Here is a 13,920-nt window from a genome sequence, read left to right as displayed (position 1 = left end):
GCTTTGCTAACATGGACTGCTTCTGTTACACATCTTGGTCTGCCCAAACTCTGAGTACGGAATCCTGCCTTCTCTACACGGTTTGTCTCCAAATTCCTATTAATAAATTTGCTCTCAAAGACTGCTGTATACCTACATCCTTCTACCACCACCCGGACTGCTTTCTCCTGCCTACAGGACATCGTATCCAACCTCTGTGCACACGAGAACGCTCTTCAGCCAGTGCACCTCCCGATCCTAGTGCACCCCTTGTGCCGCTTGTGTCAGTTTTTCCTGTACTAACCTTCCCATTTATTATTTTCTCCTGTCATTGTGGTTCTCCTGGCCTACAGCATCCTCACGCACACGCTCACTTACTACATCGGTAAGAACCACCTAGTTGCATACAATAGCCTGAAAATCTGCTGTATCTGCTGTATCCGATGGATAAAATAGTCAACTTCCTTTCTACGTTTGTTGGGTTTACTCACATTGGTTACCATATAGCTGGGAGGGGACCTATTGGCCCAGGTGAATAGATAGCACTATTGCCTGTTAGACAGTCTTTTGCCATCTACAACCTATCGACCTGTGGATTCTTTTCTTACCTCTGTCTGCCTGTTCTCAGTTCAGCGAAAGGGGCATATCATAGAAAAGAGTTTCCCTCTGACAGGAGGCACAGGTTGTATAACTGGGGCTCTACAATCAATCAGGAAGTCCCATCTCTCCTCATCTCCTCCATTCACCGGATTTGTGAGTAATAGAAACAGAATACATGGAAACTGCAGACCCTCTGGCTACCCTGATGCAGCTGGTAGCCGATCTGAAAACGGATATGTCCGCAGCCCATAATGCCTTCCGTCATAGGATTGATAACCTGCAAGACGTAAGAAACACCCGTTTCAAGGGGCTAATATCTCAGAGAATATGGCCTCCAGTTCTAGTTCTCCTTATGCAAGACAGGAGACAACACCTGTCCTCATGGCCACGCAATTGCCTTTGGCACCCCCGGAACGATTTACTGGTGACCCCAAACAGTACCAGGCATTTATTAATCAGTCAAAACTGCATTCCCTTTGCCGTTCTTCAGCCTTTCCTAACTCCACCACACAGGCAGCGATTGTCCTATCCTATCTCAGGGACACTGCTGCAGCCTGGGCCAACCCCCTGCTAGAAACAAACATCTATATGCTGTACGACTGTGATGCCCCTATCACAGCTATGAATAGGGTTTTCGATACCCAACATAAAACACAAGCAACGGATTTGGAGTTCTTGAATCAGCACCAAGGTACTACTTCATTACTTGCATACTTGGCATGTTTCAACCAGCTAGCAACCGAAACTGACTGGCCTGAAGAGGAGAAATTGGCAGTTTTCTACAAGGGGCTATCAGAAGAACTCAAGAACACATTGGCGACTGTTCCCATTGTCCCGATGGCAATCGGGGAACTGTTAGATCTGGTGCTGCAGATTGACACTTGAAGAGCAGAAAGAAAGGGGGAATGTAAAACCCACCCCAAGCCGTCCCTTCGTATGAAACAGCTGGCCCTTCTACCTCTGCTCCTGAACCCATGCAGGTAGGGGCTGTACGCTGTCCTCTGACCCCCACCCAATGAGAGCATCACAGATTGCACAAATTATTCATGTATTTTGGATTGGCAGAACAGCAACTCAAAGATTGTCCTAAAAAACCTGCCAAGAAGTTGGGAAACGCAAAAACCTGGCAATAGATAGAGTCCCTATTCTGGGGGTGTTTTCTTTGGACACTTAAGGGTAATTAGCAGCTGCGCCAGTCAGTCTTCTGTTTGTCTTTATGCCTTTGTCTCCTGTTTCTTTTCCAGCCCAGGCTATAATGAGTCTGGTGCTGCCGGGAACTATATGGACCATGACTATGCTATCGCTAGCAGTGTTCCTGTACAGACTAAGGCACAACCAGAGACAGTTCATGCTGTTGATGGCACCTCCTTGATATCTGGCTTGGTCACACAACATACTTCTCTTATCCACATGAAACCTGGGAACGCCATGCTGAGAACATTTGCTTTGACCTAATCAAGGCACCCCAATTCAGGGTCCTTCTAGGCATTCCTTGGTTGCAACGTCACAATTCTGCTATTGATCCACAAGAGTTGTACAATCCCCTTCGCTGCTTTGTAATGAGGAATGGTTTCAGAACATGAGTGTTTCCCAGAAGGCCATTTGTCAGGTTTTGGTGGCTTCTATGGCACTCATTCGTCCTGTGACTACCAGCTCAGGCTCTAGTATTCTGCCTGAGTATTTGTCCTTTCGGGATGTGTTTGACAAGGGTGGTACAGAGACGTTGCTGCCCCATAGGCCCTATGATTGCTTGATAGACCTGGTTCCCGGTGCCAAGATTCCATTCGGAAAGGTGCACTCTCTTACCATACCTGAGGACAAAGTCTCAAATGAGTACATTGACAAATCCTTGACTACGGGGTTCATCCGACCATTGCGTCTTCTCCCCTCTTCTTTGTTCCGAAGAAGGAGGGTGACCTCCGGCCCTATATTGACTACTAGGCATTAAATGCAGTCACCGTAAAAAAAAACAGTACCCCCTTCCTCTCATTTCTGTTCTGCTGGACCAATTGGGGTCTTCTGTAGTCTTCACCAAGTTGGAACTCAGGGGTGCCTACAACCTTGTCCGCATGACAAAAGGAGATGAGTGGAAAATGGCTTTCAAAACCCGGTATGTGTTGTTTGAGTACAAGGTCATGCCCTTTGGGCTACGCAAAGCACCTGCTATTTTCCAGGCGCTCATGAATGACATTTTTCATGACTACCTCGACCAATTTGTGGTGGTCTACCTAGATGACATTTTGATTTATTTACCTTCACCTGAACTCCACACTGAACAGGTCTGCATAGTGCTTCAGAGATTGAGAGAACACCACCTGTATGTGAAAGCAGAGAAATGCATCTTTAACTCCTCAGAAGTGGAGTTCCTAGATTACGACCTAACCAATCAGGGCATTAGGATGAGCCGTCCTAAGTTAAAGCTGTATTAGATTGGCCCGTTCCCACAGCGCTCAAGGTACTTCAGTCATTTTTGGGATTCTCCAATTTCTACAGGAGATTTATTCATTCTTTCTCTGCTATCTCGCTTCCTCTGACGGCCTTGACCAGTTAGTTCTAAGAAATCCTATATGTGGACTCAAAAAGGCACAACGTGCGTTTGACACTCTAAAAGAAGCTTTTTCTACAGCACTGTTGCTTCAACACCCTGATCTAACCTGCCTTTCTTGGTGGAGGCTGATGCATCAGGTTCAGCACTCGGGCGGTTCTTTCTCAACATTGCCCCGATACAGTCGAGACACGCCCAATGGCCTTCTTTTCCAGAAAACAGACTCAATACAAATGGAATTACCCCATCACAGAGCGAGAACTCTTGGCCATAAAATAGGCCTTTTCTGAGTGGAGGAATCATTTGTTGGGGGCCCGACATCCAGTAACTGTTTTTTCAGACCATCGCAGCCTTCTGGTGTTTAAATCCATGAAATGCCTTACGGCCCGGCAGGCTCGTTGGCCCCTTTTTTCTCCTAATTTAGTTTCACAATCACGTATCTTCGGCCTGCCTCAATACTTGAGTGGATGCCTTGTCCCGGCTACACATGGACTCTTCCAGCCACCCTAGGGGTCATTCCTTGCTCCTGTATTGTAGGGTAGTGTGCGGTTGCACTCCCGACCTTCCCTACGGTCAATCATTTCAGATTGGGTCATCTCACATCCTGTCGAATGTCTGAGTCTCAACCTGGACGATGTGCAAGGTATAATATATTAACATTAAGTAATCCTGTAGTTTGCCATACACGGGGACACCTGGTTTATAACTTCACCAAACCGTTCTAACGGAGCATAGAAGGCCTTAGACCTAACACCCACTGCAAGATGGCGCACAGGTTTTTCCTACCAGGGAGCCACACACGGGCAAAATAGAAAACGTCTACTTGAGCACTTCCGCCACGTCTCCTTAGCAACTGATGCTAACAGAGAGAGATGCGCACAAGCGAAGGCAGATTGCGCTGTATCGGAGCCAGAGATTGCATCAAGCTTCGAGATCCTGCACACTGGGTATGCGGACTGACAGTTTTACGCATAAGGCGCGATTCCTCTGACTCAATGGAAACATTTAGTTCCTATACGTTTATGTTCCCACATTAGACACAAAAAGGACCCGATGAACAGCCGGCCAGACCTATAGATTAGACAATCACAGCACAGACTGTCTCTAACGCTACAGGTAGGAAAGACCTGCATCCCACAGGATTTTCTGCTAAATACTCTAAGACAGACTATTACAATCTAGACTGTCTTTACTCACAGTTATTCTCAACCTAAAAACAGGAACTCGAACCAGCTCAGCACCCTTAAAAGTCACAATGTCTTTAGCACTACCACACTAAGCAAAGAGCGGCTCGCCTGATAAAGGTGATTGCACCTTACTGCTCCCCACAGCATCGGGACAAATCAATCTCCGACTATACTAAGTTCTGTAAAGTTCAGAATGTAACAAACTCTGTGTAGCACATACAACAAGCCTCATATTGGCACTGCTTTTAGCTAATAGAAAAGCATACCTCGTAGAGCACAATGGTAACTGACAAGTAATAAGCTCATACCAGTTTTTCATATTTGTCTGATAGGGGAAAGTTATAACGAAAACCACCAGTGGGACAATAACGTAATCTAAACGCCTGCACAAAAAACACCATGGCACCATTCTGTCCAATGAGTACTGAAACGTGTTGAGACACCACTGCTTAATGTTAATGCAGTGAAAAAGAACGAATGCAATGAACCAAAAAATTGTTTATGCCAAATGCCAGTATTTTCTAAGAAGCAGAAAAACTAGGGACTAACAAACACATGCGTCTTGTATGATATGACACCCTGGCCACAGAAATGGTAGTGTATGGCAATACGATTGATTAATATATTATATATGTAAACCGATGTTTTATGTGTTTTTAGAAAATGAATTGTACAATGGAAAATGTTTATATGTTGATTTAATTAGTTTTAAACTACTGAAAGCAGCCTACCCTTTCAGATCGGTTTTTTTCTTAACCATCAGACACGCCTCTATCTTTTTTATCTTATACATTGTGCAGGGCATGCCATACATCCAGGGTCACTTGTTCATTCTTCCCGGAGAAGCGCATACCTGTGCACTTGCCTGGTCCCATGATTCTATCATAGCGGCTCATCCTGGTGAACAGAAGACCCTGGAGTCATTGCTCTGCTCGGCCTGGTGGCCATCCATGTCCAAAGATGTCATCGAGTACCTTTCCACATGTTCGGTCTGTTCACAATATAAGACCTCCCGTTCCAAACCCAGCGGTCTTCTGCATCCACTATCAGTCCCTCACAAGCCCTGGTACATGGTTTTGATAGACATTGTAGTTGACTTACCTCCCGTTCGTGGCATCGACCCTATTTGGGTCATCATGGACTATTTCACCAAGATGGCCATTTTCGTCCCTTGTGTAGGTAACCTGATGGCTCCCAAGCTGGCAGGTCTTTTTCTGAAAAACGTATTCCGTTTTTTGGGTTACCCTTCATCATTGTGGTACTCCGTTTACCACTCACTTCTGGAGGGCACTGACATCTTCTTTTCACATCGACGATAGGTACAGTTCCGCCTATCATCCACAAACTGACGGGCAGACCGAGAGAGTCAATGCCACCCTGGAGCAATATCTTCATTGCCTTTGGCTTCGGTTCCAGGACTCCTGGCTGTGTATGATATCGGCAGCCGAGTTTGCCTACAACAACTCAGTACATACGGCTTCTGGCACTTCTCCGTTCTTTGCTCTATACGGCCAGCACCCACAGTCTTTGCCCTGTATCCCGCTCTTCCTATTAACAACCCGGCTGCTCAGGCTTGTCTCCGTGACATGGACTTCTTGCATAAGGAGGTGTGTGATATCTTGTCTGGGCTCAGGACAGAGCCAAAAATGTTATGCAGATTTGCATCGTTCGCAGGCTCCCGGCTAACAGGTGGGGATGCAAGTTTGGCTTTCCACACAGAATCTCAGGATACCAGGCAAGAGATTGCTTCTCCCCTGTTCATGGGTCCTTATGTGGCTACTACTCTAATGAACCCTGTGGCCGTGCGCCTATCTTTACCTGTCTCCTGGAAGGTGCACCCGGTTTTTGAAGTTTTATTGCTGAAACCTTGTCGTCCTGCGACTCGCCTGCCTCTCTGGCCGCATTCAGTCCAGGTGGATGGCGACAATGAATGTGAGGTGATGGACATCCTGGACTATCAGTTCCGCAGGGGGCGCTCATTCTATCTTGTTGACTGGAAGGGTATTGCCAGGAGGACCGATCTTGGGAACCCCTGGCCAACATCGGGCACCGGCTCTTATGTAGCACTTCCATGCCCTCAGGGGGTTGCCGCCACCTTTGGGGGTGGATGCTGTCACACATCGGATGCCTCGGAAAACAGTGTCCCCGCATCAGACCCGACATGTGCCCATCAAGAGAGGCAAATGCAGGTAATTTCCAGCCATTCACCTGGTGATGCATCGTTCCTTTGCTGCTCCGTTCCTTTGGCATTGGAGGTTGCTGTGGAGATGGACTACGGTGGCTGGTGGTTGCCACAATACTTTTGATTCCCAAGTACTTTCCTGTGACACGCGTTCATTTCCACCAATGAATGCCCAGAGCCTTGTTTCAACTTAAATACACAAGCCTCGTCAACCCGCCGATCGCTGCTTGAAGTTCCGTCTTTGGTTCCTTGTGGTTGCCTTACCTGTTATTGGATTGCCTGTGTACCGAACTTCGCTTTGCTACATGGACTACTGCTCTTCATCATCTTGGTCTGCCTGACATTCTGTGTACCAAACTCCTCTTTGCTAAACAGACTTCTGCTGTTACGCTTCTTGGGCTGCCTGACATTCTGTGTACCAAACTCCATTTTCCTAACACGGACTGCAGCTGTTACGCGGTTTGGTCTGCCTGACTCTCTGTGTACCAAACTCTGCTTTGCTATCACGGACTGCTGCTGTCACGCATCTTGGTCTGCCTGACATTCTGTTTACCGGACTCCGCTTTGCTAAGACAGACTACTGCTGTTATGCATCTTGGTCTGCCTGACGCTCTGTGTACCGAATCCTGCCTTCTCTAAATGGTTTTTCTCCATATTCCTGCTTATCGATTTTCTGAAACTGCTGTATACCTACATCCTTCTACCTCCACCCAGACTGCTTTCTCCTGCCTACAGGACATCGTATACAACCTCTGTGCACACGAGGACGCTCTGCAGCCAGTGCACCTCCTCGATCCTAGTGCGCCCTTCATGCCGTCCGGGTCAGTTTTTCCTGTACTAACCTTCCAATTTATTATTTTCTCCTGGCATTGTGGTTCTCCTTACCTAAAGCATCCTCATGCACACGCTCACTTACTACTCCGGTAAAAATCTCCTGGTTGCATATGATTGCCTGTAAATCTGCTGTATCCTATGGATAAATTAGTCAACTTCCTTTCTACTTTTGTAGGTTTTTCTCACATGGGTTACCATATAGCTGGGAGGGGACCTATTGGCCCAGTTGAATACATAGCACTATTGCCAGTTAGAGATTATTTTGCCATCTGCAACCTATTGACCTGTGGATTATTTTCTTTTCAGCTGGTTCCATGGCAGTGTGCTATCCCTGCTCTTTTAATTTATGTGTCCCTCTGTCTCTCTGTTCTCAGTTCAGCAAAGGGGCATATCATAAAAAATAGTTTCCCTCTGAAGGCAGGCCCAGGTTGTATAACCAGGGCTCTACAATCAATCAGGAAGATCCATCTCTCCTCATCTCCCCCATTCGCCAGATTGGTGAGTAACATAGCGATAGTGTGTTCAACTCCAGGAATACACTATTTAAATGTGGGCACATTTATACTGGTATTCACAGGGCAAGTGGCTCTGCAAGGTGTTCCAGTGGATCCAGAAGATGTTCTATATGCAGTGAGCATACTATTAACATAGTGGCTTAGTGGGATAAATTGTGAGGATACCTGATGAGTTTTTGTTTAGACCACAAATACCCATGAACAGGGGGGACAGACAATCCCTAAAGAATTGGAAGCAGCCATAGTATGAAGGGAAATGGTGATGCTCGAGGGAGTAGTTGTAAGGATAGGCCATGGAGAACAGTGATAGCTCTCGAAGAAGGATACAGATTGACTGGCATTACTAATGACGATATGTTTAGGGAAGACTGGACAGATGATGTAGTGTTCTTTTATGAGCATCACATACTAGATAAGGATAGAAAAAAGAGAGATCCCCCAGTGAATGGTGATAGTGCAGCAGCACCCAGCATATTTTCTGGAAGACTTTGAGAAGGTGCCAAGTGTCCTTTGAACCACAGGCCCTTATGATGTAGGTCTGTTGAAGGGGATAGGAAAGTCAAAATAAAGCTGAAACAGGAGCACATTTTACGTCGAGCAAAACAGCACCCCATTTCTCGAGAGGCTGATGAGGGTATATTTCAGACTATCAAGGCACTGATGAATCAAGGGATTCTGGTACCATCGGAATCATTGTGTCACACTGTGGTGTATCTGGTTAAAAAAATCAAAAGGAGGGTCATGAGATTTATACAAGATATGAGACCGATTAACCAGATTGTAGAAGCAGAGTTTCAATTAGATCCTAATTCCTTTGATGATGCTATGTAGTATCCCGGTGGAAGCTCGATATTTCACCGTGACTGATTTGAAAAATGCCTTTTTCTCAATCCTGCTGCACAAGGCTTCACAAGACTTGACGTCCTTTAAGTTTCTCCAAACTCAACAGAAACATACTTGTTTATCTTAGGGGTATTGTGAGTCCCCATCGATCTTTAACAGACTCTTGCAGATGGATTTAGGCAATATTGATCTTCGGCGTGCAGTGGTAAAATACGTAGATGACATTTTAGTTTGTAGGACCACAGAAGATGAGTGCAGAAAAGACTCTGTGCAATTGATGACTATCCTAGCAGACAAGGGATATAAAGTTGATAAGGAGAAACTACAGTACTGTCAAAAAGAAGTGCTATGCATAGGACAGTTGATTTCACATGGAGGAAAGAAAGTGACACCTGAAAGAGCGGAGGCGATCATGAAAACGCCAAAGCCAAACACAGTGCAACAGATGCAAAGATTATTGGGGCTATGCAATTATATCAGAGCCTGGGTGTTCAATTATAGCACTTATACAAGACCACTTTTGAAAGGTTTAAATACAGCTAAGGTGGACAAGGTAAAAATTGAATGGATTGAAGAGATGGAGGAAAGATTTGAGGAACTGAAAAAAAGCAATTTGTGCAGCACCTGTCTTAGGTATTGCCAATTATGCTGAGGATTTTTATTTATTTTCACATACAAATGTGACAGTCATGACAGCAGTGCTTACACAGAGAATTACATTGGGGTACAAGCCTTTGGCATATTACAGTGAGCTTTTAGATCCAGTCATCAAAGGATATTTTCCATGCAAACAGTCATTGGCAGCTGCCACATTTGCAATTGAGAAGTCTATAAGTATTGGCATGGGCTGCTCTATGAATCATTTTGTGGCGCATGCCTTGTTGGCTATTTTAGAGACACCTAAGGGCACATTGAAATCTCAAAGAGCTTCAGCTTATGGGGTAATAATTTCAAACCCAGCGATTAAAATTGTAAGATGCAAAATAGTGAACCCTGCCACGTTTGTAGCTGAGCCAGTGAAAGAAGGTGAACATGTACATGACTGTGCAAATTATGTTGAATTCTATGATGATATTACCCATGCGGAAGAGAATGCTTTGGCGGGATGTGAGATTCTTTTTATTGACGGTTCTTCAAAAATTGACCCGACTAGTGGGGAAAGGGATTCACATGCAGCCGTAGTGAGCTGCAGATTGAATTGAGAATTTGAAGTTTTACCAAGTGCAAGAATACCATCTCACTTTTCGGTGCAAGCAGCAGAATTACTGGTGCTTATTGTCGTGCTCAAGAAACATGAAGGGCAGGAAGTGACAGTGTACAGTGACTCTGCCTATGGAAACAAAGTGGGTGTTCTTTATCCCTAGAGAAGCATTATGGTGACAAGAAAGCACTGGAAACCCGGTGATGCCAGAAGCATTTTTAAAAGTTGCGCTTGAACATTTGCATTAATCTGCACATGTAACTAGAGAAAGTCATGCTGCTACGATTGTGGAAGAATGGTTCATTCCAAATTTGCTGGAACACGTTGCACTTTTTATGGTCAATTGCATCTTGTGTCAAAAGTTTACTGCTGGGCATACGCTAAGAATGATTAGCGTGGTAATACCTCGACTGAATGGTCAGTTTCAGCATTTACATAACAATTATGTTGATATGCTGCAGGTGTGTAATGGTTATTAGTATCTTTCAGTGGTGGTGTGTCCCTTTTTAAGGTGTATCAAGGCAGGTCCATGTACACTCCCTGATGCCACTTGTGCAGCAAAGTTTTTAGTGTACAAAGTCTTTTCAAGATGGGGTGTGTGTGAAGTGCTGAGATCCAATAATGGGCCACATTTTGTTAATGAGCTGTTTGAACAAATAGGGTTTTTATTAAATATAAAACACAGGTTTTCTTCTGCTTATCACCCACAAGCAAACAGGAAATGTGAGAGACTCAATGGCCTGCTTAAAGAGAGAATCACCAAAAAAAATATTACATCGAAAAAAGGATGGCTATATTGCCTACCCTTAGCTTTATTTGCTCTTCGGAATCAGCCTGGTTCAGACCATCACCTCACCCCCATGAACTAGTGACAGGGCATCAAATGAGAATGCCACTCACTCCTCCATCTAGAAGTATAAGTGATGCCCAGAGTGTTGGTAAAAATCTAGGTGATGAGATGCACGAATATTTGACATATGACCTCTAGCATTGCTCTCATTTCAGATCAAGTCAAGCGTCAGGGGGGCTGGTCTCATAACACAGATGAAGACAATTCAACAACTAGCCCAAATCAACTTCTATAAGCACCCAAGTTATATGTTGAAGATCACGTGCTGATTAAAAATTTCACAAGGAAGTGTCACAAGCCAAGGTTCAACTGCCCTTTTTGTGTTGAGGACATAACCCCTTCAGCTGTAAAAGTTCAAGGAAGATGAGCTTGGCTCCATTTGGGAGACGTGAAGACCTATAAAGGAGAGACCTTCCCCCTACCATTGCAAATCCAGAAGCAAGACAAGAAGAAGAAGAATTTCAGCCTGTGCAGACTCGATCGGTGACAAAGAAGAAGGACGATAAGGAGCCTACCAATTGATGATGCAATTTTGTGCTTTTAAGGCTGTGATTTAAACGGACACTACGTATAGTTATTTTATTCGGAGTGCATGGACTTGCAGAAAATCACAGGACATTTTTGAGAAAAAGAACTTTAGAAATATGTATTGAAATATTAAAGTCATGCCTAAACGTCAATTTCTGATTAGAAACGGAAAGATAGATACGTATCCAGATTCATTTTGTAGTGCATATTTGTTCTAAAAAAATGATTTTATGTACTCCCACTCAGTGATCCTCATAGACTTGTACTTGCCGTCTTTGTGTTTATACTTTAAGCTTATCCTGCTCTTGTCAGAAGAAACATTGATATTCATACTTTTTTACATGATCCTAAAAATGGGCCCAGTGATAAGAAGACTTCTCATCGCAATAATTTAGGAAGTCTTGCAATTAGAAGTATAAACAAATTGATTAAGTGTATTAAAAATTAGACATTTTGAAGATGGTACAGTTCTAATGAATGGACACATGGAGTCAATACCAGGATGGTGCAAAAGATGGATGCCAATGTTATTGTGCATAGTATATACATGTACAATTTCCTTTTTTAGTCTTTCTATTTCTACTCTTCCATACTTTCTATACTGATACTTCTGCTGAGACAAAGGGGGTCATTCCGAGTCCGGCGTTAAGGGAAAAACGAGGCCGGTAAAGGAATAACGACTTCCTTTACCATTACGGTCCATTCTGACCCGCCACACCGTTATTTACGCCACCGTAAACTACGATTGCGTAAATAGCGGACCAGTGTCGCGCGCCCGACACACCATTGCGTAAATAACGGGAAGGCGTAAACCATCTCCGATTCCAATCATCGCGAACACGGAAATAACGACCTCCACAAGGGCGCAAAGTACCTTACCGCCATGGCGTTAATACCGGCATCGCGGGGAAGGTGTTAACAACCCTGATCAGTGCTTGGAAGAGGAACAGGTGCACCCAATCAGCACAGGTGGAGGCAATAGAGTCTGGCACAGAACAAAAGGAGCACACCCACACACCACACCCCCACCCACACCAAGATGATACCAATTGTAGCAGCATTCCTGGAGCTGGAGGCCCTGCTTGCAAGGCAGCAACTACGACAACAGCAACAACAGCAACCACAGCAACCACCACAGAGGATACACAGGAGGAGAAGGAGGGTGAGACAGGGCCAGCATGGCCTACCGGTGCAGCCACCATTACCACGCCGGCAGCCCTCAATTCCCCGCATCATAGCCACCCCCTTCAACCTCACACCAGAGCAGATCCACACCCTGTACCGGCTTGACTGGGACACCATAACCACCATAGTGGCCCTGATACATTCCGACATAGTGAGCCTCATAGAAATCAGCACTGCCATTCCCCCTCTACTAAAGGTAGTGTCCGTGCTCCAATTCCTTGCCACAGGCACTTACCAGCATACAGTGGGGCACATGCATGGCATTTCACAGCCAATATTTTCCCGGATAGTCAACCAAGTGCTGGATGCCCTCCTCAAGCACAGAAGGGACTACATATGCCTCCCCCGGACTCCACAGGAGATATATGATACCAAAGCTGCCTTACATGCACTTGCAGGCATGCCAAATTGCATAGGTGCCCTCGACTGCACCCACGTAGAATTGGTGTTTCCCCATGCGATGGAGGTGCCGTATCGCAACCGCAAGCAATACCACTCCATCAACGTCCAGATGGTGTGCAATGCCAGTAAGGCCATCACACAATGCAATGCTCGGTACCCCGGATCAACTCATGACTCCTTGGTCCTGCGGAACTCAACACTACCACGCTACATGGGCCGACATGCCGGACAACGTACCTGGCTGCTTGGTTAGTAACCATGATGGGCCATGGCAGTGCATTGGGTCTCTGAGTGGGTTGTCAGCATACCCCATTGCGAAAGGGGGTGGGGGAGATGCATACCCCACCCGGGAGGGAAAGGGGGGGATGCATACACCACCCGGGAGGGAAAGGGGGGGATGCATACACCACCCGGGAGGGAAAGGGGGGGATGCATACACCACCCGGGAGGGAAAGGGGGGGGATGCATACACCACCCGGGAGGGAAAGGGGGGGTGCATACACCACCCGGGAGGGAAAGGGGGGGATGCATACACCACCCGGGAGGGAATGACAACGCTATTGTAAGTTGTGCACCACACAGAACACTGTGCCCCATGACAAGTGGCACGCCACATTACCACCTAACCACATAGTAGTAAATACGAGCCAACACATAATGGTACCTGACAAACTGTTACCATGGCCTAAGACCACGACACATGCACCACACATCGGTGGACCTAATACACCGTAAGGCCATCGTGCACCATGCAGTGCAATAGCACCATGTCGCTGACTCCTGTATCTCAACACAAAGGACAGTCATCCATGGGAGTGCATAGAGGTTAGTCTGACAGGGATCCTACTGCGTGTGACTGGTTCGGCACCTCCATAGGATAGCTGCCAATCACCATGATAGGGATCAGTGCTGAATGAAGGCTATGCTACCAACTACTACCAACACACCCTTACAGCAGGTCTCATGCAAGTCATCAATCAATGCAGTCCAACACTGCTGCATGCATAAACGATGCACATGCAACAAGACATGAGTGCGCACCATGACCCATCAGGGAGAAGCTACCCCC

This window comes from Ambystoma mexicanum, chromosome 13 (genome assembly GCF_040938575.1).
Source record: "Ambystoma mexicanum isolate Mex_15411 chromosome 13, UKY_AmexF1_1, whole genome shotgun sequence".
NCBI classification, from domain to species: Eukaryota; Metazoa; Chordata; class Amphibia; order Caudata; family Ambystomatidae; genus Ambystoma; species Ambystoma mexicanum.
Note: the sequence above shows the minus strand (reverse complement) of the source record.